Here is a 27,919-nt window from a genome sequence, read left to right on the forward strand (position 1 = left end):
TAGTGTGAGTGTTTAGGGGTGAGTGTTGGATCAGTGATCAGTGTTTCATATTTTCAAACTGCAGTGACGTTCACAACAAGGCATGTACAGAATAGAAGAGCAGGGAGGTTATGCTGGAACTGTATAACCCATTGGTTAGGTCACAACTTGAGTGCTGTGTGCAGTTCTGGTCACCTCATTATAGAAAGGATTTAATTGCACTAGAGAGGGTACAGAGGAGATTTACGAGGATGTTGCCAGAGCTGGAAAAATGCAGCTATGGGGAATGATTGGTTAGGCTGGGGTTGTTTTCCTTGGAACAGAGTAGGCTGAGGGGAGATCTGATTGAAATGTACAAAATTTTGAGGGGCCTGGATACAGAACAGGTGAAGGGTCTATTTACCTTAGCAGAGAGGTCAGTGGCGATGATGCATAGATTTAAAGTAATTGGCAGAAAACAATTAGCGGCGAGATGAGGAAAATCGTTTTCACCCAGTGGCTGGTGATGGTCTGGAACTCACTGCCTGAAAGGAGCCAATGGATGTGGTACATTTGGACATTCAGAAGGCTTTCGACAAAGTCCCGCATAAGAGATTAGTGTGTAAAATTAAAGTGCATAGGATTGGGGTTAGTGTGTTGCGATGGATAAAAATTGTTTGACAGACAGGAAACAAAGAGGAGGGATAAATGGGTTTTTCGAAAGGCAGGCAGTGACTAAACAGGCAGTGACTAGAGGGGTACCGCTGTGATCGGTGCTAGGACCCCAGATATCCACAATATGCAATTATGATTTAGATGAGGAAACTAAATGCAATATCTCCAAATTTGCAGATGACACAAAACTGGGTGGGAGGGTGAGTTGTGAGGAGGATGCAGAGAGGCTTCAGGGTGATTTGGACAAATTAAGTGAGTGGTCTAATGCATGGCAGATGCAGTATAATGTGGATAAATGTGAGTTTATCCACTTTGGGAGCAAAAACGGGAAGGCAGATTATTTTCTGAATGGCTATAAACTGAGAGAGGGGAATATGTAGCGAGACCTGGCTGTTCTCGGACACCAGTACCTGAAGGTATGCATGCAGGTGCAACAGGTGGCAAAAAACGCAAATGGTTTATTGGACTTCACAGCGAGAGGATTCGAGTGCATGAGCAGGGAGGTCTTGCTGCAATTATACAGGGCCTTGGTGAGGCCACACCTGCAATATTGTGAGCAGTTTTGGTCTCCTTATCTGAGGAAGGATGTTCTTGCTACAGAGGGAGTGCAGAAAAGGTCTACCAAACTGATTTCTGGGATGGCGGGACTCACGTATGAGAAGAGGTTGAGTCGGTTAGGATTGTAGAGTGAGAAGGGATGTCATAGAAACCTGTAAAATTCTAACAACGGGACTTGACAGGGTAGATGCAGGAAGGATGTTCCCGATGGTGAGGGAGTCCAGAACCAGGGGTCATAGTCTAAGGATACGGGGTAAACCTTTCAGGACTAAGATGAGGAGAAATGTCTTCAACCAGAGAGTGGTGACGCTTTGGAATTCGCTACAACAGAAAGCAGTTGAGGCCAAAACATTGTATGTTTTCAAAAAGGAGTTAGAGAGAGCTCTTGGGTCGAAAGGGATCAAAGGGTATGGGGCGAATGCTGGAACAGGCTACTGAGTTGAATGATCAGCCATGATCATAATGAATGGTGAAGCAGGCTCGAAGGGCCGAAAGACCTACTCCTGCTCTTATTTTCTACGTTTCTATGATAGTTGAGGCAGAGACCCTCAACTCATTCAAAAGACGTCTGGATATGCACCTCAAGTGCCGTAAGCTGAAAGGCAACGGACCAAATGCTGGTAGGTGGGATGAGAATCAGTGGATCGTTTTTCGGCCGACACAGACATGATGGGCCAAGCGGCCTCTTTCTGTGCCTTAAATTTTCTTTGATTCTAATGGAAAGAGTTACTGGTTCAAAATTAACCAATAAATGTCTGAAAGGGAGAGGCAGAGCAAGAGGCTAAAACAGAGAGAGAGAGGGAGACAGAGAGTGGGTAAGAGGGAGAAACAGAGTCAGAGAAGGAGGGAGAGACAGAGACAGAGAAAAAGGGAGAGACAGAGACCGGGGAGGTAGAGACAGGGGAGACAGAGACAGAGGGGGGGGGGGCAGGCAGAGAGGGAGTGGCAGAGAGAGAGAGGGGGGGACAGAGAGAGAGGGAAAGACAGACAGAGGAACAGATGGAGAGGAAGAAACAGAGACAGATGGGAGATGCAGGGATTGGGGGAGACAGGTATACAGGGAGAGACAGAGACAAAGAGAGAGAGAGACGGAGGTGGGCTGGGGGAAGAAAGGGATTTGCAGAGACAGGGACAGAGAGAGACGGGTAGACCGAGAGATCGAAGCAGAGAGAGAGATATAGAAGGAGAGAGAGGGACAGAGTGAAAGAGAGGGAGGGACAGGAGGTAGAACAGAGGGAGGAATAGAGAGAGAGGGAGACAGAGACAAAGCGAGAGGGAGAGACAGAAATAGAGTCAGAGTGACAGAGACATAGAGAGAGAAAGAGACAGAGATTTGGGAGATGACAGCAGCAACTTTCGGTCAATCATTTTAACTTATGTGGTGGGAAAACATCTAGGCAACATAATTCGTGTCAATATCTATAGTCTCATGGACAAATACGAGTGAATTAAGGAAAGGCGGAATGGATTTCTTAAGGCAAAATCATGCTTATCTAACTGGCGGGAGTTTTGTGAGGAGGTAACAGAGAGGGGTGATGAGGGAAAAGCTGTTAATGTGGGGTACACGGACATTCAAATGGCGTTAGATACAGTGCCACACAATAGACTTGTGAACAAACTTGTAGCTCATGGAATAAAAGCGGCGGCAGCAACGTGGATACGGAATGGACTGAGTGGCAGGAAGCAAAGGGTAGTGGTTAATGAATGTTGTTCAGGCTGGAGGATGGTCTGTAGTGGAATTCCCCAGGGATCAGTGTTGGGACCCTTACTTTTCCTGATATATATTAATGGCTTAGACGCCGGTGTTCAGGGAAAATTTCAAAGTTTGCAGATGATACGAAACTTGGAAACATTGTGAACTGTGAGGGGGATAATGTAGAACTTCAAAAGGACATAGACAAGTCGGTGGAATGGGCAGGCAGATGTCAGATGACGTTCAATGCAGAGAAATGTGAGGTGATTTATTTTGGTAGGAAGAACATGGAGAGGAAATATAAAATAAAGAGAACAATTCTAAAGGGAGTACAGGAGCAGAGGGACTTGGGTGTATATGTGCATAAGTCATTGAAGGTGGTAGGACAGTTTGATAGAGCAGTTAATAAAGCATACAGTATCCTGGGCTTTATTAATAGGGGCATATAATACAAGAGCAAGGGAGTTATGTTGAACATGTATAAGACACTAGGTCGGTCTCAGCTGGAATATTGCGTCCCGTTCTGGTGTCACACTTTAGGAAAGACGTGAGGGCATTGGAGAGAATACAGAAGAGATTCACGAGAATGGTTCCAGGGATGAGGAATGTCAGTTTTGAAGATAGATTGGAGAAGTTAGGGCTGTTTTCCTTGGAGAAGAGACGGCTGAGAGGTGATTTGATCAAGGTATCAAAAATCATGAAGGATCTGGACAGAGGATAGAGAGACACTCTTGCCACTTGTGAAAGGATCGAGAATCAGAGGACACGGACTGAAAATATTTGGTAAGAGAATCAAAAATGACATGGGGAAAAACATGTTCATGCAGTGAGTTGTTAAGGTCTGGAATGCATTACCTGAGAACGTGGTGGAGGCAGGATCAACTGAAGCATTCAAAAGGGAATTAGGCAGTCAGAGAAAGGGAGAGAGAGAGACAGAAAGAGAGAGAATCTCACTGTGGAGATACACTTATAACAGTCCTACTCAGTGACACTCCCTGTGGAGATACTATAATAACACACCCAATCAGTCAATCTCCCTGTGGAGATACGATAATAACACAACCATTCTGTGACTCTCACTTTGGAGAGGGGGAGAGGAGGGGCCGGCGGCTGTTATCACACTGCTGCTTGTGGGATCTTGCTGTGCACCAATGGCCTGCTGCGTTTCCAACATTGCAACAGTGACGACCACTTTAAAAATTAAAGATTACATTAAACATTGCCTTATTGAGCGTCAAATGCTCGGAATTAAGTCACAAATGCAATAGTTTCTAAAGGCTTGTTATGATTCAAGAATAATCCGTGTGCTTTGGGCAATGATTAAAAAATTACCACACACTGCAATATGATTTGTTGTTGTTTTTAATGGTGAGAAAGAAATATTTCATTGCTTATTTCAATTAAAATTAGATATGACATAGGGGGAAAATATGGAAAGAGAGAGAGGGACACAGGGGTGACTGAGATAGGAACAGAGAGAGAGAGAGATACGGAGACAGGGAGAGAGATAAAGAGACAGACACACAGACACACACTTGTGAGAGGGAACTGTCTGAACACTTATGGCCTCTGCTTTGTTAACTGTGATTTGTCTTTATTTGGGCGTTGCGGAGAGATTATCTGTGTCACCGAGGGGAATTCCTTGCTTCTTGCTGTGCTGTTTTGTTTCACAATGCCATTTAATCAATTTTCTCTCTCTCCCTCTTGCCTTCAGGAATTTAATTCTGAAAACTTCATCGTGAAGGTGAAAAGAGGGAAAGTCTGGGACGAGGAATCCTTGGAAGGAGCTTCCTCCAGAGGGGACGGACTGAGACCTTGTCTACAGACTGCACCCAGTGGGCCCATGTGAGTTGTGTCTGTTTATTAGCCCGAGGTTTAATTTCCTCTCTGGGGCCCTGGGTTAACAAGTTCCTGTTCGAATGGGACCCTGGAGTTTTAAACAGGTTGAAAGTCTAGGGTTAAAGGAGCAGCCCAAGGAGGGAGTACCATTTGCCACTTGTTCCTTCCAGCCCTGTCTGTGAGGTTTGCTGGTGTTTTGGGCAACGCTATGAAGCCAACAGTTAAATAAGATGCACAGTGCCCATTATTAATTTTACTGTAGTTCTGAGGTTAGCTTTGTCTCTGTCTCCACATTCTTTCCCTGTGTCTCTATCACTCCTCATGCTTTCTCTTCTTTGTCTCTGTTTCACACTCGCCTTTTCCATTTAAAACTTTCATAAATAAAACAACATACCACACACAGCAAAGTGATTTGTCGTTATTTGAAATGGTGCGACAGAATCAGCAGCTTGTTCCCAGTTTAAAGAGGGAGTTTTGCCCTTTCTGCGGACTGAGGGGAAATCTGGCTATTGTCACGTTGCTACTTGTGGGATCTTGCTGTGAACCTAGAGCCCTGCACATTTTTTTACATGACAACAATGAGGATGCTTTATAATTCAGCTTCCTGAGGGTATGAGTGTGGATTTCTTTGGGTTTTTACAGGAAATTTACAACAATTACAAGAGCTGAACCTGAAGCTGTATCAAAGCCTGTTGTCAGTTTAAAGATGAAGTTTAGCATTTGCTGAGGACTGTGATGGGATATCTGGCTATGATCACATTGTGGGATTCTGCTGTGCATATATTCCTGCATTAATTCCTACATTACAACACTGAGGCAGAAACAGATGGAGAGAAAAAGAGGGAGAGTGAGAAACAGCTGGAGGTAGCAGGGTAAACGCAGAGAGAGAGAAAGAGAGAGAGAGAGAGAGAGGCGGATTGTAGGTGAGGGAGAGAAGGCAGAGAAAGATGGAGAAAGACAGGGAGACAGAAGTGAGAATGAAATCCACAATCAAAACCTTGGCAAACTAAATTTTGAAGTGTCAACATAGCTGGGATCTTGCTGTGCACAGCTTGCCTGCAGAATTCCCTGCATTGTGACAGTGACAACATTTAAGAAGGGAATTCATTGTGTGTAAAGCTCTCTGGAAGGTCTGGAATTAAAGTCCTGAGCTTGAAGCCGCTGTTATTCCCTAATAATGTTGGTGTTTTGGGCAGTTCCGTGAATTTGAGGGTGAAATTAAATGTGCAGCAGCCAGTTGTTATCACACTGCTGATTGTGGGATCTTGCTGTGCACAAATGGAATGTTCCCTGTTTCTATACCCTTCCTGGGGACCGAAATCTGGCTACTATCACATTGTTGCTTGTGTGATCTTGCTGTGCACAAATGGAATGTTCCCTGTTTAAAGAGGGCGCTATACCCTTACTGGGGACCGAAATCTGGCTACTATCACATTGTTGCTTGTGTGATCTTGCTGTGCATTTAGTGCCCTGCAGCATTTCCTCCACAACAATGAGGACACTTTAAAATTCAGCTTCCTGAGGGTCTGAGTGTGGATTTCTCTATGTTTTCCCTCCATCTTCCTCTGCTTTTCTCTCCCCTGCACTTTCTCTATTTTATCCATTAATCAATAGGAGCCACAATGAGACGTGTGGTTATTTTAAACGGTGACAGAAACACTTCAGAGGTAGTTTCAATCCAGATGAAATCCCAGATCAAGAGAGGAAAATAAACAGATGTGGATGCAGTGCGGTGGAGGGTGGGGGAGGGGGGCGGTCGTGGTGGGGCTGGTGGGAGCGGGAGCAAGTCAGGGAGAAGGGTGTTTGAGATTTACAAACTGCAGGAATGTTCCCCTCTCTGGGATCTCTAAACTTACATCACAAAAAAACAGACTATCTGTGCATTGTCGTATTGCTGCCTCTGGGATCTTGATGTGCACAAATTGCCCGCAGATTTCCTGCGTTGAAAATTTGACGGCCACTTTATAAATTAATTCATTGAGTGTTAATTGCTCCTGAATGACAATAATTATAAGAGATGAACGTGAAGCTGTATAAAGGCTTGTTATACGCTTAAAGATGGAGTTTAGCATTTGCTGACGACTGTGATGGGATATCTGGCTATGATCTCATTGTGGGATCCTGCTGTGCATACATTCCCTGCATCAATTCCTACAATACAACAATGAGGCAGAAAAAGATGGAGAGAAAAAGAGGGAGAGTGAGGAACAGCGGGAGGTGGCAGGTTAAATGCAGGGAGAGAGAAAGAGAGAGACAGGTGGAATGTAGGTGAAGTAGGGAAGGCAGAGAAAGATGGAGAAAGACAGGGAGAGAAACAGAGAAAGACAGAGAAAGGAATCCACACTCAAACCCGTGGCAAACTGAATTTTGAAGTGTCACGATTTCTGGGATTCTGCTGTGCACAGCGTGCCTGCAGAATTCCCTGCATTGTAACAGTACAACATTTTAGAAGTGAATTAATTGTGTGTGAAGATCTCCTGAACGCCTGGAATTAAAGTCCTGACCTTGAAGCAGGTATAATTCCCGAATAATGCTGGTGTTTTGGGCAGTGTCGTGAATTTGAGGGTGAAATGAAATATGTAGCAGCCATTTGAATTGAGAGTGATGTTTTGAGAGTGGATTTCTCTGTCTCTCTGTCTCTCTCTCTCTCTCTCTCTCTCTCTCCATCTGTCTCTCTGAATGAGAGTAACAGGACGGACAGAGATGCAAGAGATTGAAGGAAACATGCAGGGACTCAAAGGGGGAGAGGATGGGCAGCCGGATATTATCACACTGCTGCTTGTGGGATCTTGCAGTGCACCAATGGACTACAGCATTTCCAACATTGCAACAGTGACGACCACTTTAAAAATTCACTCATTGAGTGTCAAATGCTTCCGTGAATCAGCAATGAAATGGCTGAAATGTGAAGGTTTGTAAAGGCTTGATCTCATTCCCGAATATTGCTGGTGTTTTAGGCTGTGGGCAGAATTTGACCTGGGAGCCATCTTAATTCAGATTTTCAGGGATGCGAATGTGGATTTCTCTCTCCATCCCTCTACTGGAGAGGGGATGGGGGTCACCAGTGTTTGTGTGTTTTTACAATGAGGCAGAAACAGATGCAGAGAGACACACAGCGAAATAGAGGGAGAGCGAGAAAGATAGCTGGAAATGACAGAGTAAACACATCCATACTTCCCAGTCTCTGGCTCTGTGTCGGGTGATGTGTTTGTAAGACGGGGAGTCACTGAGAGCTTGTTTTATGTCAGTGAGTGAGAGAAAGAGCCCTGGTCTCTTGCTGTGTTTTATTTCTGCTCAAAAATACTTTGCTTTGTTCGAATCAATTTTATTTCTCTTCTCCCCAAGGAGAATCTTTTCAGAAGCTGCAGCTGTGATGATGAAGAGGGCGAATCATTTGGCACGTGGAATCGTCAGACAAGAGCTTTAACCAGAGAGGGAAAATAATAATAAATATATATGTGCCATTGTCAAATTCATTTCTCGATACAGAAAAGAAGACTGTGTGTGTTTTCGGGGCTGATAGAAAAACAAAGTGCTGGAAATGCTCAGTATTTCCAGCACGGTTTTATTTCAGATTTCCAGCATCCGCAGTATTTTGATTTTGTGTTTTCGGGGGTCTGTGGATTTTATTTCAAGGGAGGGGCTGGAAGGCGTTCCGAAGGAAATAGTTGGGGAAGCACTGCTCCAGAACAGTCAATGTAATCCTGTAGATTTCCCTCTCTCCATCTCTTGCTGCAACTAGTTCCCTGCATATTCCTGTTTGTTCCTAGCTCTGTTTCTTCACATTTTAAAATCCCTATCTCTGCATCTCTCAACATCCTTTCTATCTCTGCCTCTCTCTAGAGTCTCACAAGTTTCCATTTTCATTCTCTTTCTGTGACTCTCTGCATCTTTATCTGTCTCTCTTAGTCCATTTCTTCTCTCACTCACTTCCAAATCCCTGAATCTTTCCATCTATGTTTCTCCTTTCCTGCCAGATTATCTCTGCATTTCCCTCCCCCCACTGTCCCGGGACACCCCTCTCTATTCTGTAAACGAATCTTAGTTCGTATCTCTGCCCCTCCACTTCTTTCTGTCTCAACGTTTCTTTCTCTTTGTCTGCGATCTTTCTCAATATCGACATGGCAGCTGCATTCTCTCTCTCTGCACCTCCAGCTCTCTCTGTGTATGTCTCCATTTCTCTCTCTCTCTGTCTCTCTCTGTATGTCTCCATCTCTCTCTCTCTCTGTATATCTCCATTTCTCTCTCTCTCTCTCTCTCTGTATGTCTCAATTTCTCTCTCTCTCAGTGTATGTCTCCATTTCCCTCTCTTTGTGTATGTCTCCATTTTTCTATTTCTCTATATGTCTCCATTTCTCTCTCCCTATCTCTGTATGTCTCCATTTTTCTCTCTCTCTGTATGTCTCCATTTCTCTCTCTCTCTCTGCATATCTCCATTTCTCTCTCTGTATGTCTCCACTTCTCACTCTCTCTCTATCTCTCCATTTATCTCTCTTTCTCCCTCTGTGTATCTCTCCGTTTCTCTCTCTCTGTATGTCTCAATTTCTCTCTCTCGCATTGTCTGTATGTCTCCACTTCTCACTCTGTGTTTGTCTCCATTTCTCTCTCTCTCTCTCTGTATGTCTCCATTTCTCTCTCGCTCTCTCTCTCTCTGCCCTTATAGGTGTTTCTGTCCTCTGTTCTCAGTTTGTCTCTCACTGGTTTCGGACTCCCTGCATGTCATTCTCCATCTCCCTTTCCTTTTATTCCTCTCGCTCTCTGTTCTGTCCTAATCCCGGGATCTGTTGTCTGTGTCTCTATCCCTCTGTCTCGGGGTGGATTTGAACTCGCTGCCTTGGAGTTGTACAGGATGATTGTGAACCGGGATTCTGCTTTCCACCTCTTCCCAGTTTTGCTCCCATTGAGGTAAAAAGAGGGGGGAGATGCTGAACGGGCAGCCTATTCACAACCACCCTCCTCCCCTGCACCATAGTTTGCACCATTAGCACCATGTCCAAGTCCAGCCCGGTGTTTCTTTGCCTCTCTGAGTATCTGCTCACCGACGGTCTCTGCCTGTCTCCTTGTGGCTCAATGGGGGAAGGGACATAAAAGAACAAAGATAATTACAGCACAGGAACAGGCCCTTCGGCCCTCCAAGCCTGCGTCGATCCAGATCCTCTCTCTAAACATGTCGCCTATTTTCTAAGCTTCTGTATCTCTTTTCTTCCTGCCCATTCATGTATCTGTCTAGATACATCTTAAAAGACTCCATCGTGCCCACATCTACCACCTCCGCTGGCAATGCGTTCCAGGTGCCCACCACCCTCTGCGTAAAGAACTTTCCACGCATATCCCCCTTAAACATTTCCCCTTTCACTTTGAACTCGTGTCCTCTAGTAATTGAAACCCCCACTCTGGGAAAAAGCTTCTTGCTATCCACCCTGTCAAGACCTCTCATGATTTTGTACACCTCAATCAGGTCCCCCCTCAACCTCCGTCTTTCTAATGAAAATAATCCTAATCTACTCAACCTCTCTTCATAGCTAGCGACCTCCATACCAGGCAACATCCTGGTGAACCTCCTCTGCACCCTCTCCAAAGCATCCACATCCTTTTGATAATGTGGCGACCAGAACTGTACGCAGTATTCCAAATGTGGCCGAACCAAAGTCCTATACAACTGTAACATGACCTGCCAACTCTTGTACTCAATGCCCCGTCCGATGAAGGAAAGCATGCCGTATGCCTTCTTGACCACTCTATTTACCTGCGTTGCCACCTTCAGGGAACAGTGGACCTGAACACCCAAATCTCTCTGGACATCAATTTTCCCCAGGACTTTTCCATTTACGGTATAGTTCACTCTTGAATTGGATCTTCCAAAATGCATCACCTCGCATTTGCCCTGATTGAACTCCATCTGCCATTTCTCTGCCCAACTCTCCAATCTATCTATATTCTGCTGTATTCTCTGACAGTCCCCTTCACTATCTGCTACTCCACCAATCTTAGTGTCGTCTGCAAATTTGCTAATCAGTCCACCTATACTTTCCTCCAAATCATTAATGTATATCACAAACAACAGTGGTCCCAGCACGGATCCCTGTGGAACACCACTGGTCACACGTCTCTATTTTGAGAAACTCCCTTCTACTGCTACTCTCTGTCTCCTGTTGCCCAGCCAGTTCTTTCTCCATCTAGCTAGTACACCTTGGACCCCAAGCGCCTTCACTTTCTCCATCAGCCTGCCATGGGGAACCTTATCAAACGCCTTACTGAAGTCCATGTATATGACATCGACAGCCCTTCCGTCATCAAACAACTTTGTCACTTCCTCAAAGAATTCTATTAAGTTGGTAAGACATGACCTTCCCTGCACAAAACCATGTTGCCTATCACTGATGAGCCCATTTTCTTCCAAATGGGAATAGATCCTATCCCTCAGTATCTTCTCCAGCAGCTTCCCTACCACTGACGTCAGGCTCACCAGTCTATAATTACCTGGATTATCCCTGCTACCCTTCTTAAACAAGGGGACAACATTAGCAATTCTCCAGTCCTCCGGGACCTCACCCGTGTTTAAGGATGCTGCAAAGATATCTGTTAAGGCCCCAGCTATTTCCTCTCTCGCTTCCCTCAGTAATCTGGGATAGATCCCATCCGGACCTGGGGACTTGTCCACCTTAATGCCCTTTAGAATACCCAACACTTCCTCCCTCCTTATGCCGACTTGACCTAGAGTAATCAAACATCTGTTCCTAACCTCAACATCCGTCATGTCCCTCTCCTCGGTGAATACCGATGCAAAGTACTCGTTTAGAATCTCACCCATTTTCTCTGAGTCCAAGCATAACATTCCTCCTTTGTCCTTTAGTGGGCCAATCCTTTCTCTAGATACCCTCTTTCTCCTTATAAATGAATAAAAGGCTTTGGGATTTTCATTGGTGGTACAGGATCAAAGTGGTGAATATCCTCCTCCTGTCCCAGTGCCAGTCACTGTCTGCATGTCTGTGTATGTCTCCCTCTGTTTGATTTCCTGAAGCTGACTGGGAGAACAGGTGAAACGCCTTTCTGCAGCGAGGGATGTGTCTGGGCTGGGATCTTATTGTGCGTTAAAGGTTCAGAATGCCAGTTAGCATCTGGGGGAGTGGGGGGTCATGGCTCTTTGCCCGGCCCTGCTGTTGGCCGGACACGAATTAAAGGTGCCGAGGGTCTGGGAACCAGTTGATGCAATTCCAGTGGTTTATCCAGATCAGGAATTAAAGTGAAGTAAAGAGTGTCGGGAGACGGTACCACACCCAGGAAAGTGATGGAGGTTGGAATTACACTTGGTGGCGTGGGGGCTGTTGGCTGGGATGGGAGGTACAGAGGGAGGCTGGCGGTGATGGCTGTTCACAGGGAGATGATACAGGGTGGGAATTAGTAGAGGGAGGCTTTTATAGGACAGGAAGGTATTTAGAAAGGAGGGAGTGTTTACAGAGGGGGAGCAGGGGGAGAATTAGAGGGCAATATTCACATAGGGAATGAGCTATGTTAAAAATGGGAGGGGGTGATAGATTCTCCAGGTTTAAAATGGGAGGTAGCCATGGGGATTCTCCAGGTTTAAAATGGGAGGGGACAGTGGGGATACTCCAAGTTTCAAATGGGAGGGGGCAGTGGGGATTCTCCAGGTTTAAAATGGGAGGGGACAGTGGGGATACTCCAGGTTTCAAATGGGAGGGGGCAGTGAGGATTCTCCAGGTTTAAAATGGGAGGGGACAGTGGGGATTCTCCAGTTTTAAAATGGGAGGGGACAGTGGGGATACTCCAGGTTTCAAATGGGAGGGGGCAGTGGGGATTCTCCAGGTATAAAAAGGGAGGTGGCAGTGGGGATTCTCCAGGTTTAAAATGGGAGGGGGCAGTGGCGATGCTCCAGGTTTCAAAAGGGAGGGCTTAGCGGGGATTCTCCAGGTTTACAATGGGAGGGCATAGAGGGGATACTCCAGGTTCAAAATGGGAAGGGGCAATGGAGATTCTCCAGGTTTAAAATGGGAGGGGCAGTGGAGATTTTCCACTCTGTTCATGGGCGGGTGGAGGGTTAGATGTGGGACTGTTCACCTGCAGGGTGGGTGTTAATTACATGGTGTGCTTTTCACAAGAGGGTACTAGATAGGGTGTCTGTTCCTGGGGGTATTTAGATGGGTGTCTGTTCACAGGTGGGTATTATATGAGGAGGCAGTTAACAGGAGGATATCAGATAAGGGTCTGTAGAGCAGGGGTATTTAGATGGGAGTCTGTTCACAGGAGGGTTATTTAGATGGGAGTCTGCTCCTGGGGGTATTTAGATGTGTGTCTGTTCACAGGAGAGGAATTCAGATGGGAGTCTGTTCACAGGAGGGGAGTTTAGATGAGGGTCAGTTACCAGACGGCTATCAGATAGGGGTCTGCAGACCAGGGGTATTTAGATGGGAGTCGGTTCACAGGAGGGAAATTTAGATGGGAGTCTTTTCACAGGAGGGGTATTTCGATGGGATCCTGTTCACAGGAGGAGTATTTAGATGAGGGTCAGTTACCAGACGGATATCAGATAGAGGTCTGTAGATCAGGGGTATTAAGATGGGGGGGCTATTCACGGGAGGGAAATATGCAGGGTGGAAATAATGCCTTTGGAAATTTGTTGGGGGGTATTGGGGTATTTTGCAGGGGGAATATTTGCGGGGGAAATAACTTGAGAGGGGAATTTTGCTGGGCGAAAAATTAATCTTAGGGGGAATAAATTGTAGAGGGGAAACATGGCAGGGGGGACATTGCTGGGGGAGAATTGCAGGAGGGGGCAATACATTGCAGGGGGTTAGATTGCCGAGGGGGATAAATTGCGTGGGCATAAATTGTGGGGTGGAAATTGCGGGGGTGGGTGGAAATTTCGGGGGGGGGAGTAGCGGGGGGTGTAAATTGCGGGGGGAAATTGCGGGGGGTGAATTTACAGGGGGAATATAAATTGAAAGGGGAATATAATTAGTGGGGGGGTATAAATTTCATTGGAGGTTAGGGTTAGAAAAAGAAAGAGAAAAAGAAAAAGTCGGGAAGAGAGAGAAAAGATGGAAAGAGAAAGAGAGAGAGAGAGAAAGAAAGAGACAAAGAACGAGAGAGAAAGAACGAGAGAAAAGATAGAAAGATAAAGTCAGAAGACAGAAAGAGACAAAAAATTGAGAAAAAGAGAGAAAAGGTAGAAAGAGAAAAAGAAAGAGAGAAAAAGAAAGAGAAAGGACAGAAAGAGACAGAGAAATAGAGAAAAGACAGAAAGTCAGAAATAGAGAACAGATAGAAAGTCAGATAAAGAGAAAAGACAGATAGTCAGAAATAGAGAAAAGACAGAAGAGACAGAGAGATAGAGAAAGGACAGAAAGTCAGAGAAATAGCGAAAAGACAGAGAGGGACAGAGAAATAGAGAAACAGAGAAAAGACAGAAAGTCAGAAATCGAGAAAGAACAGAAAATCAGAAATACAGTAAAGACAGAAAAAGACAGAGTGATAGAGAAAAGACAAAGTCAGAGAAATAGAGAAAAGACTGAAGTAAGTCAGAAATAGAGAACGGATAGAAAGAGACAGAGAAAAAGAGGAGGGAAAATAGTGGAGGAAAAGAACAGAGAGACAAAGAAATTGCAGGCAGCAAAGAGACAGACAGAAAACCAGTGAAAAAGGCACACAGAGAATCACAGAGAGATTGAGAGAGAAGGACAGAGAAAGTCATTGAGAAAGACACACAATCACTCTGAGAGAAACAGAGAGAGAGAGAAACACAAAGTGAGGGGAGAGAGAAAGAGAGAGAGAGAGAGATGGAGGAACACAGAGAGGGAGTTAACAGAGGGAGAGAGAGAAACACCGAGAGAGAGAGAGAGAGAGAGAGAGAGAGAGAGAGAGAGAGAGAGAGAGAGAGAGAGATAAACAGAGGTATTGAGAATGATTGTGAGGGAGAGATTGGGAGGGTGAGATTGGGAGGGAGAGATTGAGAGGGAGAGACTGAGAGGGAGAGATTGGGAGGAGAGATTGGGAGGGAGAGATTGGGAGGGGGAGAGTGAGAGGGAGAGATTGAGAAAGATCAGAAGGAGGGAGAAAGGCAGAGAGAGACAATAAAGATGTGATGCTCACCATCCCACACGGTCTGCGCTCCATCGTTAGACTCTAATACCTTCCCTCCATCAGATTGTCCATGGGGAAAAGATCCTGGAGAGGGTGATTGGGGTGGGACTTGGAGAAGAGCGTCAGGACTGGATAGAGAGAGGGGGATTCCGACTGGACTCTCTCACACACACACACTGTAATCAGCTCCAATTCACCTGGGCACAGAGACACAGAGACTGAGAAACAGAAACTCACTTTCACTAAGTAGCCGTATGGAAAGAAAGAATGGAGGCTGATGTTGGCCGAATGCATCCCTGTGGTGCAGTGGTTAGCACCGCAGCCTCACAGCTCCAGGGACCTGGGTTCAATTCTGGGTACTGTCTGTGTGGAGTTTGCAAGTTCTCCCTGTGTCTGCGTGGGTTTCTCCCAGGTGCTCCGGTTTCCTCCCACCGCCAAAGACTTGCAGGTGACAGGTAAATTGGCTGTTATAAATTGCCCCTAGTGTAGGTAGGTGGTAGGTCATATGGGATTACTGTGGGGTTAGTATAGATGGGTGGTTGTTGGTCGGCACAGAGTCGGTGGGCCAAAGGGCCTGTTTCAGTGCTGTATCTCTAAATAAATAAATAAATAAAAAATAAAAAAACCTGTCACTCAAAACAGACAGTCCACCCAAAGTAAAGCTCATCCAACCAGCTCTCAGCTTCCTCCTTCTGGACACTCCCTCCCAGGCATGGGGCAGTCCAAAGTGAGTCTCTGTGTAAGCAGGGAATGGAGGAGAGAGTGATATTCCAGCCATATCCCAAATGGACCATTCCAGACAGAAACCTGTCTGTCTGTCTCTCTCTCTCCCACCCCAAAAACCTCATTAACAGTACAGAAAAGCTGCTGTAATTTAAAACATGGAGGGGCCGCTTTGGATAATGGCCATTTAACACAAATTGTATTCAATGTCTTTCACTATTCACCTCCAGTTTACAGGAAGTTCAGAAAATGACTGCAAATGGCTGACTGCAATTACCTTAAAATTCTGGCAAAGAGTTTTTGCTGGAGACGCCTGTTGGACTGCACTATAAACATGCAGTTTTTATTCAGATTTTCAATTCCACTGTGTGACAAAGACTGAAACGAGAGGCAGGTTAATGATGCAGCCAAGAGAACGTTTACAGCTGGTGACATTTCACACAATTCTCACCCATATTTACAATTATATTTGTCAATGAGTGTTTGTCCTTTATTTGATGCTGCTGCATTTGTGCATTCGCCTGTAATCAATCGATAAAACCTTAACATTTACCAGTTTAATGTTACAAGGGTTTACAAAGCTGGAAAATGGCGAATTAACCCCAATTGTATGAAAGATCTTCCACTTTTCTGCTCCACTTTATATAAAATTCAGCGATAACGACCTCCACATTCTGACAAAGAGTTTTTGCTGCTATAATAAAGTGTCACTTGTTTCACTTTCCTTCCGGGCTGTTTCTTTCTTCTGCTCTCCTGGGGGAGTCAGACGGAATAAAAACAAGAAATGCTGGAACCACTCAGCATGTCTGGCAGCATCTGTGGAAAGAGCAGCAGAGTTAACGTTTCGGGTCAGTGGCCCTTCTTAAGAACTCAGGATTCAGAAGTATTTTTGTTCATCACTTGTCCAAATTCAAGAGGTTCCAGCTCCTCTGCAGCTGCTGTCCTGGAGAAATGAATTGCACTCAACATCTTTCCCTCAGTTTGGAGACATGAGGAGTGACTGTTTTCACTAGCAGAGGGGAGAAACTAATAGGCAGGGAGTTGTTCTGGTCTGGAATTCACTGTCTGACAGGTTTCTGAAAGCAGATTCAATGGTAACCTTCAAAAGACAATTGGATCAAAACTTCAATTACTTTGAGTTATCGCAGAGAAGATACCAGCATAGAAAAAGTGTGCGTGTGAGAAAAATAGATGTCATAACGCTAGTGATAAAGAACTCAGAACAACTTAGGTTGAGAGTTTTTCTCTGTAAATGATTGAGTTTTAGTTGCTGCCGTTGCTTTATTAATGCATTACCTTTAATCAGTCAAAATAATTTTCCAAACAGGAGCATTTTAATGTTACAACAGCTTACATAGTAGGAAAATAGCCATTTAACACAAACTGTATTGAAATTATTTTATTCAGCATCTCAAGTTTTAATAAAGTAAATTCCTCAAACTTGTGGAAACTTTCAAACTCTCAGTGACAGCGAATCTCCCATCAGCAATGCCTCAGCATCTCCATCTTCTGGTGTCCCTATCTCACTGCAGTTACTCCCCCTCTCACCATCCCCATCTGCTGGTGACCCTGACTCACTGCAGTTACTGTCTCCTCTCTCCATCTCCATCTGCTGGTGTCCCTGTCTCAGTGCAGTTACTGCCCCCTCTCACAATCTCCATCTGCAGGTGTACCTGTCTCACTGCATTTTCTGCCCCTCTCACCATCTCCATCTGTTGGTGCTCCTGTCTCACTGGAGTTACTGTCCCCTCTTACCATCTCCATCTGCATCTGCTTGTGTCCCTGTCTCACTGCAGTTACTGTCCCCCTCTCACCATCTCCATCTGCTGGTGTCCCTGTCTCACTGCAGTCACTGTCCTCCCTCTCACCATCTCCATCTGCTGGTGTTCGTGTCTCTCTGCAGTTACTGTCCCCCTCTCACCATCTCCATCTGCTGGTGTCCCAGTCTCACTGCAGATTCTGCCCCATCTCACCACCTCACAGTGAATGTGATTTACAGCTTCGTCCATTGGCTGAATTTGTTGACAACGCATCCACTCGGTGGCGCTGTACTGGCACTTGCGCAAATGTGGCCTGTTGCAAATAAACGTCATAGTCTGCCACGTTCAGGCAGCTGCCAGGACTAAAGGTGGCGCCGATCAAATAATCACAAAGGCGGGTGGGGTGCGGGTGATGGAGCGGAGTGGTCGGGGGTGGTGGGGGGGGGGGGGCGGCATGGGATTTTGTTCCAGTGTTTGAAACCTTTCAGCTCTTACTATGATTTCACTAATTTAACAATCAGATTGAGAGGGTATTTCACGTCCTTCTTCAGCTCCTGTCTGAATTTAGTGCTGGGATTATTCAATGGAGATGGAGGTTTTATTCTTTCCCGCATTGTGGAACAGCCAGTAATCGGTGTCAGGGACAGAATCTGGAATCTTGCAATGGAGATCGGGATCTGTCCAGAAGCAAATGGTGGAACTGCCTGCTTTCCAGGTCAAAGGAATGAGCATGGATTGCTCACTGCAGGTGTGGATATGTTCATTTCCGCATTGGGGACAGTTTGTTAATGGTCCAGGGAGAGCAGCTGGGTTTGTTCAATTGTCGGGTGTGATTTGTTCATTCCACGTTCCTGATCTGCTAATTGTCGGTATATGTGAGGGAAGATAGGCTTTTAGGATGGAGATGTGAATTTGTTCATTCTCTATATTGTGGAACTGCCATTCTTGTGTTTCAGAATGAGGAGCTGGGATTGATCACTTCAGACAGAGATTTTCATTCCCGCCTTGTGGAACTGAGTGTTTTCAAGGCAAGAGCAAGGAGCTGGGAATATTCAGTGAAGGCTGGGGAATTATTCATTTCCGCATTGTTCTACTGCCTGCTATCCCGGCCAGAGAGAGGAGCAGGCAGTTTTAAGTGGGGATGGGATCTGTTCATTCCGCATTGTAGAACGGCCTGGTGTCCGGTGACAGAGAGGAACCGTGATTGTTCAATGGAGATTGGGATTTATTCATTCCCATATTGTGGAACAGTCTGTTATCCGGATCATAAAGAGGTCTGTGGTTGCACAATGGAAATGGGGACATGATTATTCCTGCATTGCAGAACTGCCTATTATCCAGGTCAGAGAGAGGAGCTGAGATTGCTAAATGAAGGCATGAGATTTGTTAATTGCCGCATTGTGTAACATTCTGGTATCTGTGTCAGAGAGAGGATCTGATATTGTCCAATAAGGATGAGCATTTATTCATTCCAGCATTGTGGAAATGACACTTTTCTGGGTCAGAAAGATGTGATTGGATTGTTACATGGAGATGGGTGACTTGTTCATTTCCGCATTCTGTAAGATCATAAGATCATAAGATCATAACAACTAGGAGCAGGAGTAGGCCATCCGGCCCCTCGAGCCTGCTCCGTCACTCAATGAGATCATGGCTGATCTTTTCGTGGACTCAGATCCACTTACCCGCATTCTCACCGTATCCCTTAATTCCTTTATTGTTCAAAAAGATATCTGCCTTAGCTTTAAAAACGTTTACTGAAGAAGCGTCAACTACTTCACTGGGCAAGGAATTCCATAGATTAACAACCCTCTGGGTGAAGAAGTTCCTTCTTAATTCAGTCCTAAATCTGCTCCCTCTAATCTTGAGGCTATGCCCTCTTGTCCAAGCTTCACCTGCCAGTGGAAACATCCTCTCTACTAGTATGTTATCTATTCCCTTCATGATTTTATATGTTTCTATAAGATCCCCCCTCATTGTTCCGAATTCCAATGAATATAATCCCAATCTACTCAGACTCTCCTCATAAGCCAACCCCTTCAACTCCAGAATCAACCTAGTGAACCTCCTCTCCAGTGCCAGTACATCCTTTCTCAAGTAAGGAGACCAAAACTGCACACAGTACTCCAGGTGCGGCCTCACCAGTACCTTATACAGCTGCAACATAACCTCTCTGCTTTTAAACTCAATCGCTTTTGCAATGAAGGACAAAATTCCATTTGCCTTCCTAATTACTTGCTGTACCTGCAGACCAACCTTCTGCGATTCATGCACAAGGACACCAAGGTCCCTCTGCATAGCAGCATGCTGCAACTTTTTACCATTCAAGTAATAATCCGTTTTCCTATTACTCCTACCGAAATGAATGACTTCACATTTATTAACATTGTATTCCATCTGCCAGACATTTGCCAAATCACTCAATGTATCTATGTTCCTCTGCAAAGTTTCACAGTCATCTGCACACTTTGCTCTGCCACTCATCTTAGTGTCATCTGCAAACTTTAACACCCAACACGTGGTCCCCAACTCCAAATCATCTATATAAATTGTAAATAATTGCGGTCCCAACACCGATCCCTGCGGCACACCACTAGTGACTGATTGCCAACCAGAGTAGCACTCATTTATCCCCACTCTCTGCTTCCTGTTCGTCAACCAATCCTCTATCCATGCCAATACTTTACCCCGAACGCCATGCATCCTTATCTTATGCAGCAGCCTCTTGTGCGGCACCTTGTCGAAGGCCTTTTTGGAAATCTAGTGACACCACATCCACTGGGTTCCCATTGTCCACCTTGCTCGTAATGTCATCATAGAATTCCAAAAGATTTGTCAAGCATGACCTGCCCTTCATGAACGCATGCTGCATCTGCCCAACGGGACAATTTCTATCGATATGCCCTGCTATTTCTTCCATGATAATAGGCTCAAGCATCTTCCCCACTGCAGAGGTTAATCTAACTTTTCTATAATTCCCTATCTTTTGTCTTTCTCCCTTTTTAAACAGTGGCGTCACATCTGCTGTTTTCCAATCTGCTGGGACTACTACAGAGTCCGGCGAATTTTGGAAAATTACCGCCAGTGCACCTGCTATTTCTCCCGCCATCTCTTTTAGTACCATAGGATGCATTCCATCAGGGCCAGGAGACTTATCAATCCTTAGCTCCATTAGCTTGCCCAACACTACCTCTTCCGTAATAATAATTGTTTCCAGGTCCTCACCTACGTTCGTCTCTTTGTCAATTACTGGCATGTTATTAATGTCCTCCACTGTGAAGACCGATACAAAATAGCTGTTCAATGCCTCGGCCATTTCATCATATCTCATAACTAAATTCCCCTTCTCATCCTCTAAAGGACCAACGTTTACTTTAGCCACTCTTTTTCGTTTTATATATTTATAGAAACTTTTGCTATCTCACTGTATATTCTGTGCTAGTTTTTTCTCATGTTCTATCTTACTTTTCTTTGTAGCTCTTTTTGTGGCTTTGTGTTGACCTTTAAAGTGTTCCCAATCTTCTAGTTTCGTGCTGTTTTTGGCCACTTTGTTTGCCTTCTCTTTCAATTTGATATTTCTTCGACACCCATGGCAGATTACCCATTTTCTTCCAGTCCTTCCTTTTCACTGGAATATACTTTTGCTAAGCACTTTGAAAAATTGCTTTGAAAGTCCCCCACTGCTCGTCAACTGTCCCACCATAAAATCTTTGTTTCCAGTCTACTTTAGCCAAGTCCCCCCTCATTCTATTGTGATCCCCCTTGTTCAAGCACAGGACCCTGGTATTGGATTTTATCTTCACACTCTCCATCTGTATTCTAAATTCAACCATATTGTGATCACTCCTTCCAAGAGGATCCCTAACTATGAGGTCATTAATTATTTCTCAGAGCCGATCGACTGAACTCTGGGATGTGGCTCTCCACGGTCTACACGGCCATTCAGTATGTAAATTCCCACAATTTGGGTGTCTTTTTCAGGGCTGTTCTACTACACTCATGGATGCGGCTCTCCTCTGCAACTGCTTTAATCGATAATTAATCTCCAAATTTTTGAGCCCTTCTCTCAGACCAGATCTACTGCAATCAGAGATCCGGCTGTCCTCTTTTACTGTTGCAATTCAATATTGAAATTTCAAGTGGTAAGATGTCTCTCTCATGGCTGCTCTACTATACTATGGGATTTGGATCTTCTCTGTCACTGAGACCATTCAAAAATTAAATTTCAAACGTTGGACCACCACTCAGGACTGATCGTCGGCACTCTGGAGTGTGGCTTTCATCTTTAACCACGACCATTCATCAATTAAGCTACAAATGTTACAATGCCTCAATGAGAGCTGCTCCACTGTTCCCTGTGATGTATCTATACTGTTCAACTGTGTCCATTTTGTTACGAAATTCCAGAATGTTAGAGTGTCTATTAAAATCTCACACTTCGTTGTGTTAATAACATGAAAAGAAAACGATTTTCAGAGGACTTGGACACCTGCAAATAGCTGGAGGTTTTGGATGTTGACTTTGTATACAATAATAGGAACCCCATCATTTTAAAGAAGTCAGCCAAGGGATTGATCTCCTCAAGAAAACACTTTGAGTAACAGTGAAGACACTGCTATGTTGCCACTTTGAGCCCCAGCAGACCTGTTACAGCACCCCTGCTGAACTACCTATGTGATGCCTGCAGCAGACGAATTGCCCTGAACGCCTACCTATCACAACTGTTCATCACCCTCACTCGGATAGACTTCACAGTATCGTTATAGCGCAGTAGGAGGCCATTCGGCCCATGGTGTGAGCACTGGCTCTCTGAAAGAACAGTTCCCTCAGTTGCATTCCCCTGCCTTCTCCCTTTAACCCTGCACATTCTTCCTTTTCATTTAACTGTCTTGCTCCCTTTTGAATGCTTAATTGAATCTGCCTCCACCACATTCTCAAGGAGCGCATTCCAGACCTCAATCACTCACTCCATGAAAAGATTTTTCCCCATGTCACTTTTGATTCTCTTACCAAACACTTTAAATCTCTGCCCTCTCGTTCTCGATCCTTTCACGGGAGGAAACATTTTCTTTCTATTTACACAGTCCAGACCCCTTATGAGATTGATTTTTGTTTTTATTCGTTCATGGGATGTGGGTGTCTTTGGCTGGGACAGTATTTCATGCCCATCCATAATACCCTTAAGAAATAGATGGTGAGCCGCCTTTTGTGCCGTTATTGACTTTGCAGCGGTTTGATACAATTGTCCAGTTCAGAGGGAATTTCAGTGTCAATCAAATTACTGTGAGTCTGGACTCACCTGTAGATTGGACCAGATAAGGACAGCAGATTTGATTCCCTAAAGCACATTAGTGAATCAGATGGGGTTTTACTACAATCGACAATGGTTTCATGGCTATCATTTGACTAGCACTTAATTCAACATTTATTAATTGAATTCAAATTCACCTTCTGCTGTGGCATCAGCCCTACTCTTCCTTTTACCAAATTTTTGCTATGTATATGCCTACAGAAAACTGTGGGATTTCCTTTAATGCTAGCTGCCAGTCTCTTTTCATACTATCTCTTTCCTTCTCTTATTTACATTTTCACATCCCCTTGGATCTTCTACATTCAGCCTGGTGGTCAATATTTTTTTCTACATGGCATCTGTCATAAGCAAACTGTTCTTCTTTATTGTAATCTCCACCTCTTTTGTCATCCAGGGGTTTCTGGATTTGTTTGCCCTAATTTTCCCCTTCGAAGCAACATACCTTGACTGTGCCCGATCTATCTCTACTTTGAAGGATTTCCTGCCAGCTTTTGACTCCAATTTAACCGGTCCAGCTGAATTCTTAACCCACTGAAGTTGGACGTCCCCCAGTTAATTATTCTTACCCTGGATTGCTCTTTGTCCTTTTCCATAGTCAGCCTAAACCTTATGATGCAATGATCACTGTCCCCTAAATGCTCTCTAACTGTTACTTGATCCACTTGGCCCACCTCTTTCCCAAGAACAATGTCTTGCAGTGCTTCCTTTCTCGTTCGACTGGCAACATACTGTTGTAGAACATTTTCCTGAACACACTCCAGGAGCTCTTGCCCCTCACGGCTCTTTACACTGCAATTATCCCAGGCTATGTTGGGATAATTAAAGACCCATTATAACGATCTTATAACTTTTGCACCTCTCTGCAATTTCCTTGCAAATTTGTTCCTCCACATCCTTCGCCCAGCTGGTGGCCTATAGACAACACCGAGCAATGTAGCTGCACCTTTTTTATTCCAGAGTGCTAGCCAAATCCAAATTCATTCTGTCCTCGACCCATCTCGGACATCCTTTCTCCCTAGAACTGCAATGATCTCATTAACCAATGCCACCACCCCTCTCTCTTTCTTTTTCCCTTTCCTGCTTTTCCTGAACACCTGTTATCCAGGTATATTTAACACCCAGTCCTGCCCCTCTTAGGGCCAGGTCTCTGTTATAGCCACAACATCATATTTCCAAATGGAAATCTGCGCCTATACCTCGATAGTCTTATTAAGCACACTCCGTATATTCACATGCATGCACATTAACCCTGATACAGACTTTCTTACTTTCCCCGTTACTCTGACCCCGCCTAATAATGTACAATTCGCTACTCTTGTGCTATCTATCTACCCGAGTATTCTGAACTCTTTGGCAGTGCTCTCTGATACTTGCTCCTGCCTACTACACCCCTGACAAGTTACCAGTATAACTTTCTCCAATCTGAGCTCCCTCTCAGGTTCGCATCCCCCTGACAATTTGGTTTCAACCCTCCTCAATAACACTAACAAATCACCTTGCCAGAATATTTGTCCTCGTCATGCTAAGATTCAACCCATCCATCATGCACAAGTCCCACCTGCTCCAGAAGGTGTTCCAATGTCGTAGAAATCTGATGCCCTCCCTCTTACACCAGTTATCGTGCCACGTATTCAATCGCTGAAGTCTTCCACTCCAAAACTCAGTTGCACGTGGGACTGGGAGGAATCCTGAGATTACTGCTTTTGAGGTCCTGCTTTTTCATATCCTTCTTAGCTCCCTAAAATCTGCTTTCAGGACCTCATCCTCCCTCTTACCACATTTCATTCGCATTGTTTTTTCATATCGACTGAGGAATTTGAAATTATACCCGTTATATATAATTCTAGGCAGTGCTTCTAGTACTGACGCCTGGGCAACGCCACTCCATACTCTATGCTCTACCCTCGAGTGTCCGAACAACAAACGTTCACCGCTTCTCTCTGCATTATGTTATTCAGCTGATATCATCTCCATGCTCCCACTACCCCTTCAATCCACGAGGTTCAGAGTTCCCAAATGGCTTTATTAAATGTCAGTTGATTCCACGGCTTTTTGTAGTCCAAATAAAAAGCATCAACCGTGCAATCCTCATCAACTCTCTCCAATGCATCAGCAAAGGACGATACGGCCATTGGCAGACATGATTTACCATTAACATATCTGTGTTGCTTCTCATTTATAATCTCAGATTATAGACTGGAAGGATGTCCCCAACATTTCACCGAGGTTTGCCTGATAGGCCTCTAATTACATGGTTTATCACATCTCCACTATTTAAAAGAGGGTTTAACACTTGCCTCCCCCAAACCTCTAGCACCATTTTATTGTGATTCAAGCTGTGTTTGAATGGAAGGAGTTAACTGCACCTTCTGTTCAGTGACTGTGATTAATGTCAGCCTCCATGGACCCAAATAATGTCACTGGAGATTTCACCACTTCTTTTAATAAAGGACTCCTTTCAATGTGTTACCCCATCGTGTTGGAGCGAACATCACCTCTGGCACCAACAGAGATCAGTGGCATCAGAGACACGGAGCGAATACATTTGAGTCTGGGAAAAATAGATTGGAATGCTGCAACAATGGGTCAAAATCTGAGAACGATAGATTGGAATGTTACAAGAATGGGTCATAATCTGAAAACAATAGATCGGAATGCTACAACAATAGACAGGAGTTTCTCCTGGGAGATTGTCTATCTTTCTGCATACTATGATCAACTATTTTTAAACTGGCGGATTTTGCTCTCACTTGCGATTATTCAGTACTTTTATTACCCCATCCTGGCTATTGTTGCTGTCCCTGGTAAGCTTCGATATCCAACTATTGAATTTATAAACCATCTTCAACTGCATTACTTCTCCTGTCATTTACTCTGCCCTACTTGTTGTTGCTATTCCTGGTAAGTCTCTGCATTTTGCCTGAAATCTAAAAAAACTTTGCTAACTGTTCTTCTAACATACTCTCATCTTTACTACTGTTGGTGTCTCTGTAAAGACTCTATATGCAGCTATGAGATCTTTAAAAGTGATGCATTATATGTGTAGACCACATTTCACAGAATTACTCTTCTTCTCATTTAAGCTTCATATTTATTTATGTTTTTATTTACTCATTGGATGCGGGCGTCACTGGCTAGGCTAGCATATATCACCCATCCCAAACTGGCCTTCAGTTGGTGGTTGTGGGTTGACTTGCTGCAGTCCATGTGAGGTAGGTACATCCACAGTGCTGTTAGAAAGGAAGGTTTCAGGATTTTGACACAGTGACAGTGAAGGAACGGTGATATAGCTCTAAGTCAAGATGGTGTGTGGCTTGGAGAGGAACCTGCAGGTGGTGATGTTTCCATGCATTTGCTGCCCTTGTTCTTCTCGTTGGTAGAGGTCGTGGTTTTGGAAGGCGCTGTCTAAGGAGCGTTGGTGTGTTGCTGCAGTGCATCTTGTCGATGGTGCACTCAAATGCCACAGTGTCTCAGTGGTGGCGGGAACGAATGTTTTTGGATGGGATCTCAATCAAGCAGGTTTATTTATTTCTGATTTAGGGATACAGCACTGAAACAGGCCCTTCAGCCCACCGAGTCAGTGCTGACCAACAACCACCCATTTGTACTAATCCTACATGAATCCGCTATTCCCTGCCACATCCCCACCATTCTCCTACCTACACTTGGGGACATTTACATGGGCCAATTTACCTAACAACCTGCAAGGCTTTGGCAATTTACCTATCAACATGCAAGAAACCCAACGGGTGCACCCAACGGAAACCCACGCAGTCACAACGAGAACTTTCAAACTCCACACAGTGCAGTCCCCAGAACTGAAGCCTGGTCGCTGGAGCTGTAAGGCTGCGGTGCTAACCATTGCGCCAGTGTACCGCCTGTGTTGTTTTGTCCGGGATGTTGATGAGCTTCTTGAATGTTGTTGGAGCCGCACCAATCCGGCAATTGGAAAGAACTGCACCACACTCTTGACTTGTGCCTTGCAAGTGATGGACATGTTTTGGGAGTCAGGAGACGAGTTACTCTCCGCAAATCCCGAGCCTTTGACCTTCTCTTGGAGCCAAGAAAATTTATATGGCTGCTCCAGTTCAGTTTCTGGTCAATCCTCCCAGATACAACCTTCATAAATCACAGCCCAGCCAACACTGCACTGCTCGTATCCCAGATACAACAAATCCCAATCGACAATCACTTCTGAGCTGACTGAACTACAATGGTTCCCCATCCAGCAGAACCTCAGTTTTAATACTCTCAGTCTTGTGTTTGAATCCATCCATGGCCTCCCCCTCTAATTAATCCTCTTCCCCTATCCGCTCCCTACATTCCTACAAGTTGACCCCCTTTAAGCATTCATCAATTCTCTTTTCAAAGAGAATTTCTTTCCCTCTGTATTTCTCCCTGACCGTTGTTTTGGGTTCCATAGAGCCACTGATGCCAGTGCTGCAAAACCAGAAACTACACAAATGTATGGGAGAATCTGCCAGCCTCTACCGCAATGTCCCATGTTCTGCTCCATGTTGGGCAGTGGATTCTTGCAGCGTTGATACACGTCTTGGAAGCTTGATCTCTGTGTGTCCACTGACCACGTGTGTTATTCAGTCTCAGGTGAAAATGCTTTTAGAAGCACCAGGAATACCGCTTCTAGCGTTATTTATAAGGTCCAGGCATTCAGCATGCAGGTGAGGGGTTGTTGGCTTACTTCCGCAATGGAAAAGCTGGTGGATGTTCTGTGAATGTTGTTTCTTGCACTGGTTGGCGGGGGGTGGGGAGGGGCGGGGCAGGGTGTAGGGGGTGTTATTAGTTGTTGTGAGCTGCTGCACACACGAATGGAGGCCAGAGGATTTGGTGACTCAGTTCTGGACGAGGTATGACTCAGTGCATCTTGGTCTGATCACCGAATGGAGCAAAGGTTGCAAAGAGAAGATTCTCTGCAAAGAATGAGGGGGAGGAGGAGGAGGAATCTTCCCTAACTACCCAGCCTTAGCCAAGAGCAAATGCTCTACCCACAACAAACCCAGGATGAGTGCGTGAGGCAAATCTGATTCAATAAGGAGGTAGTCACAGAACTATTGCACTTCCTACAACACGAGCTAGATAAGCGAACCAGGGCAATGATGGCGTGGCCAGTGGCCTTTAATGTTACAGTTTCATTGAACTTCTCTGCACCAGGAGCTATCCATGCAGGAACCGGCAACGTATCCAACGTATCACTGTATACTGTTCATCGATACTTCCGGGAGATGATAGATGTCGTTGTGCAGCTTTTCGTTGTGCAGCTTTTCCAGGAGCACAGGCATTGCAAGC

Source organism: Heterodontus francisci, unplaced genomic scaffold (assembly GCF_036365525.1).
Source record: "Heterodontus francisci isolate sHetFra1 unplaced genomic scaffold, sHetFra1.hap1 HAP1_SCAFFOLD_69, whole genome shotgun sequence".
Taxonomy (NCBI): domain Eukaryota; kingdom Metazoa; phylum Chordata; class Chondrichthyes; order Heterodontiformes; family Heterodontidae; genus Heterodontus; species Heterodontus francisci.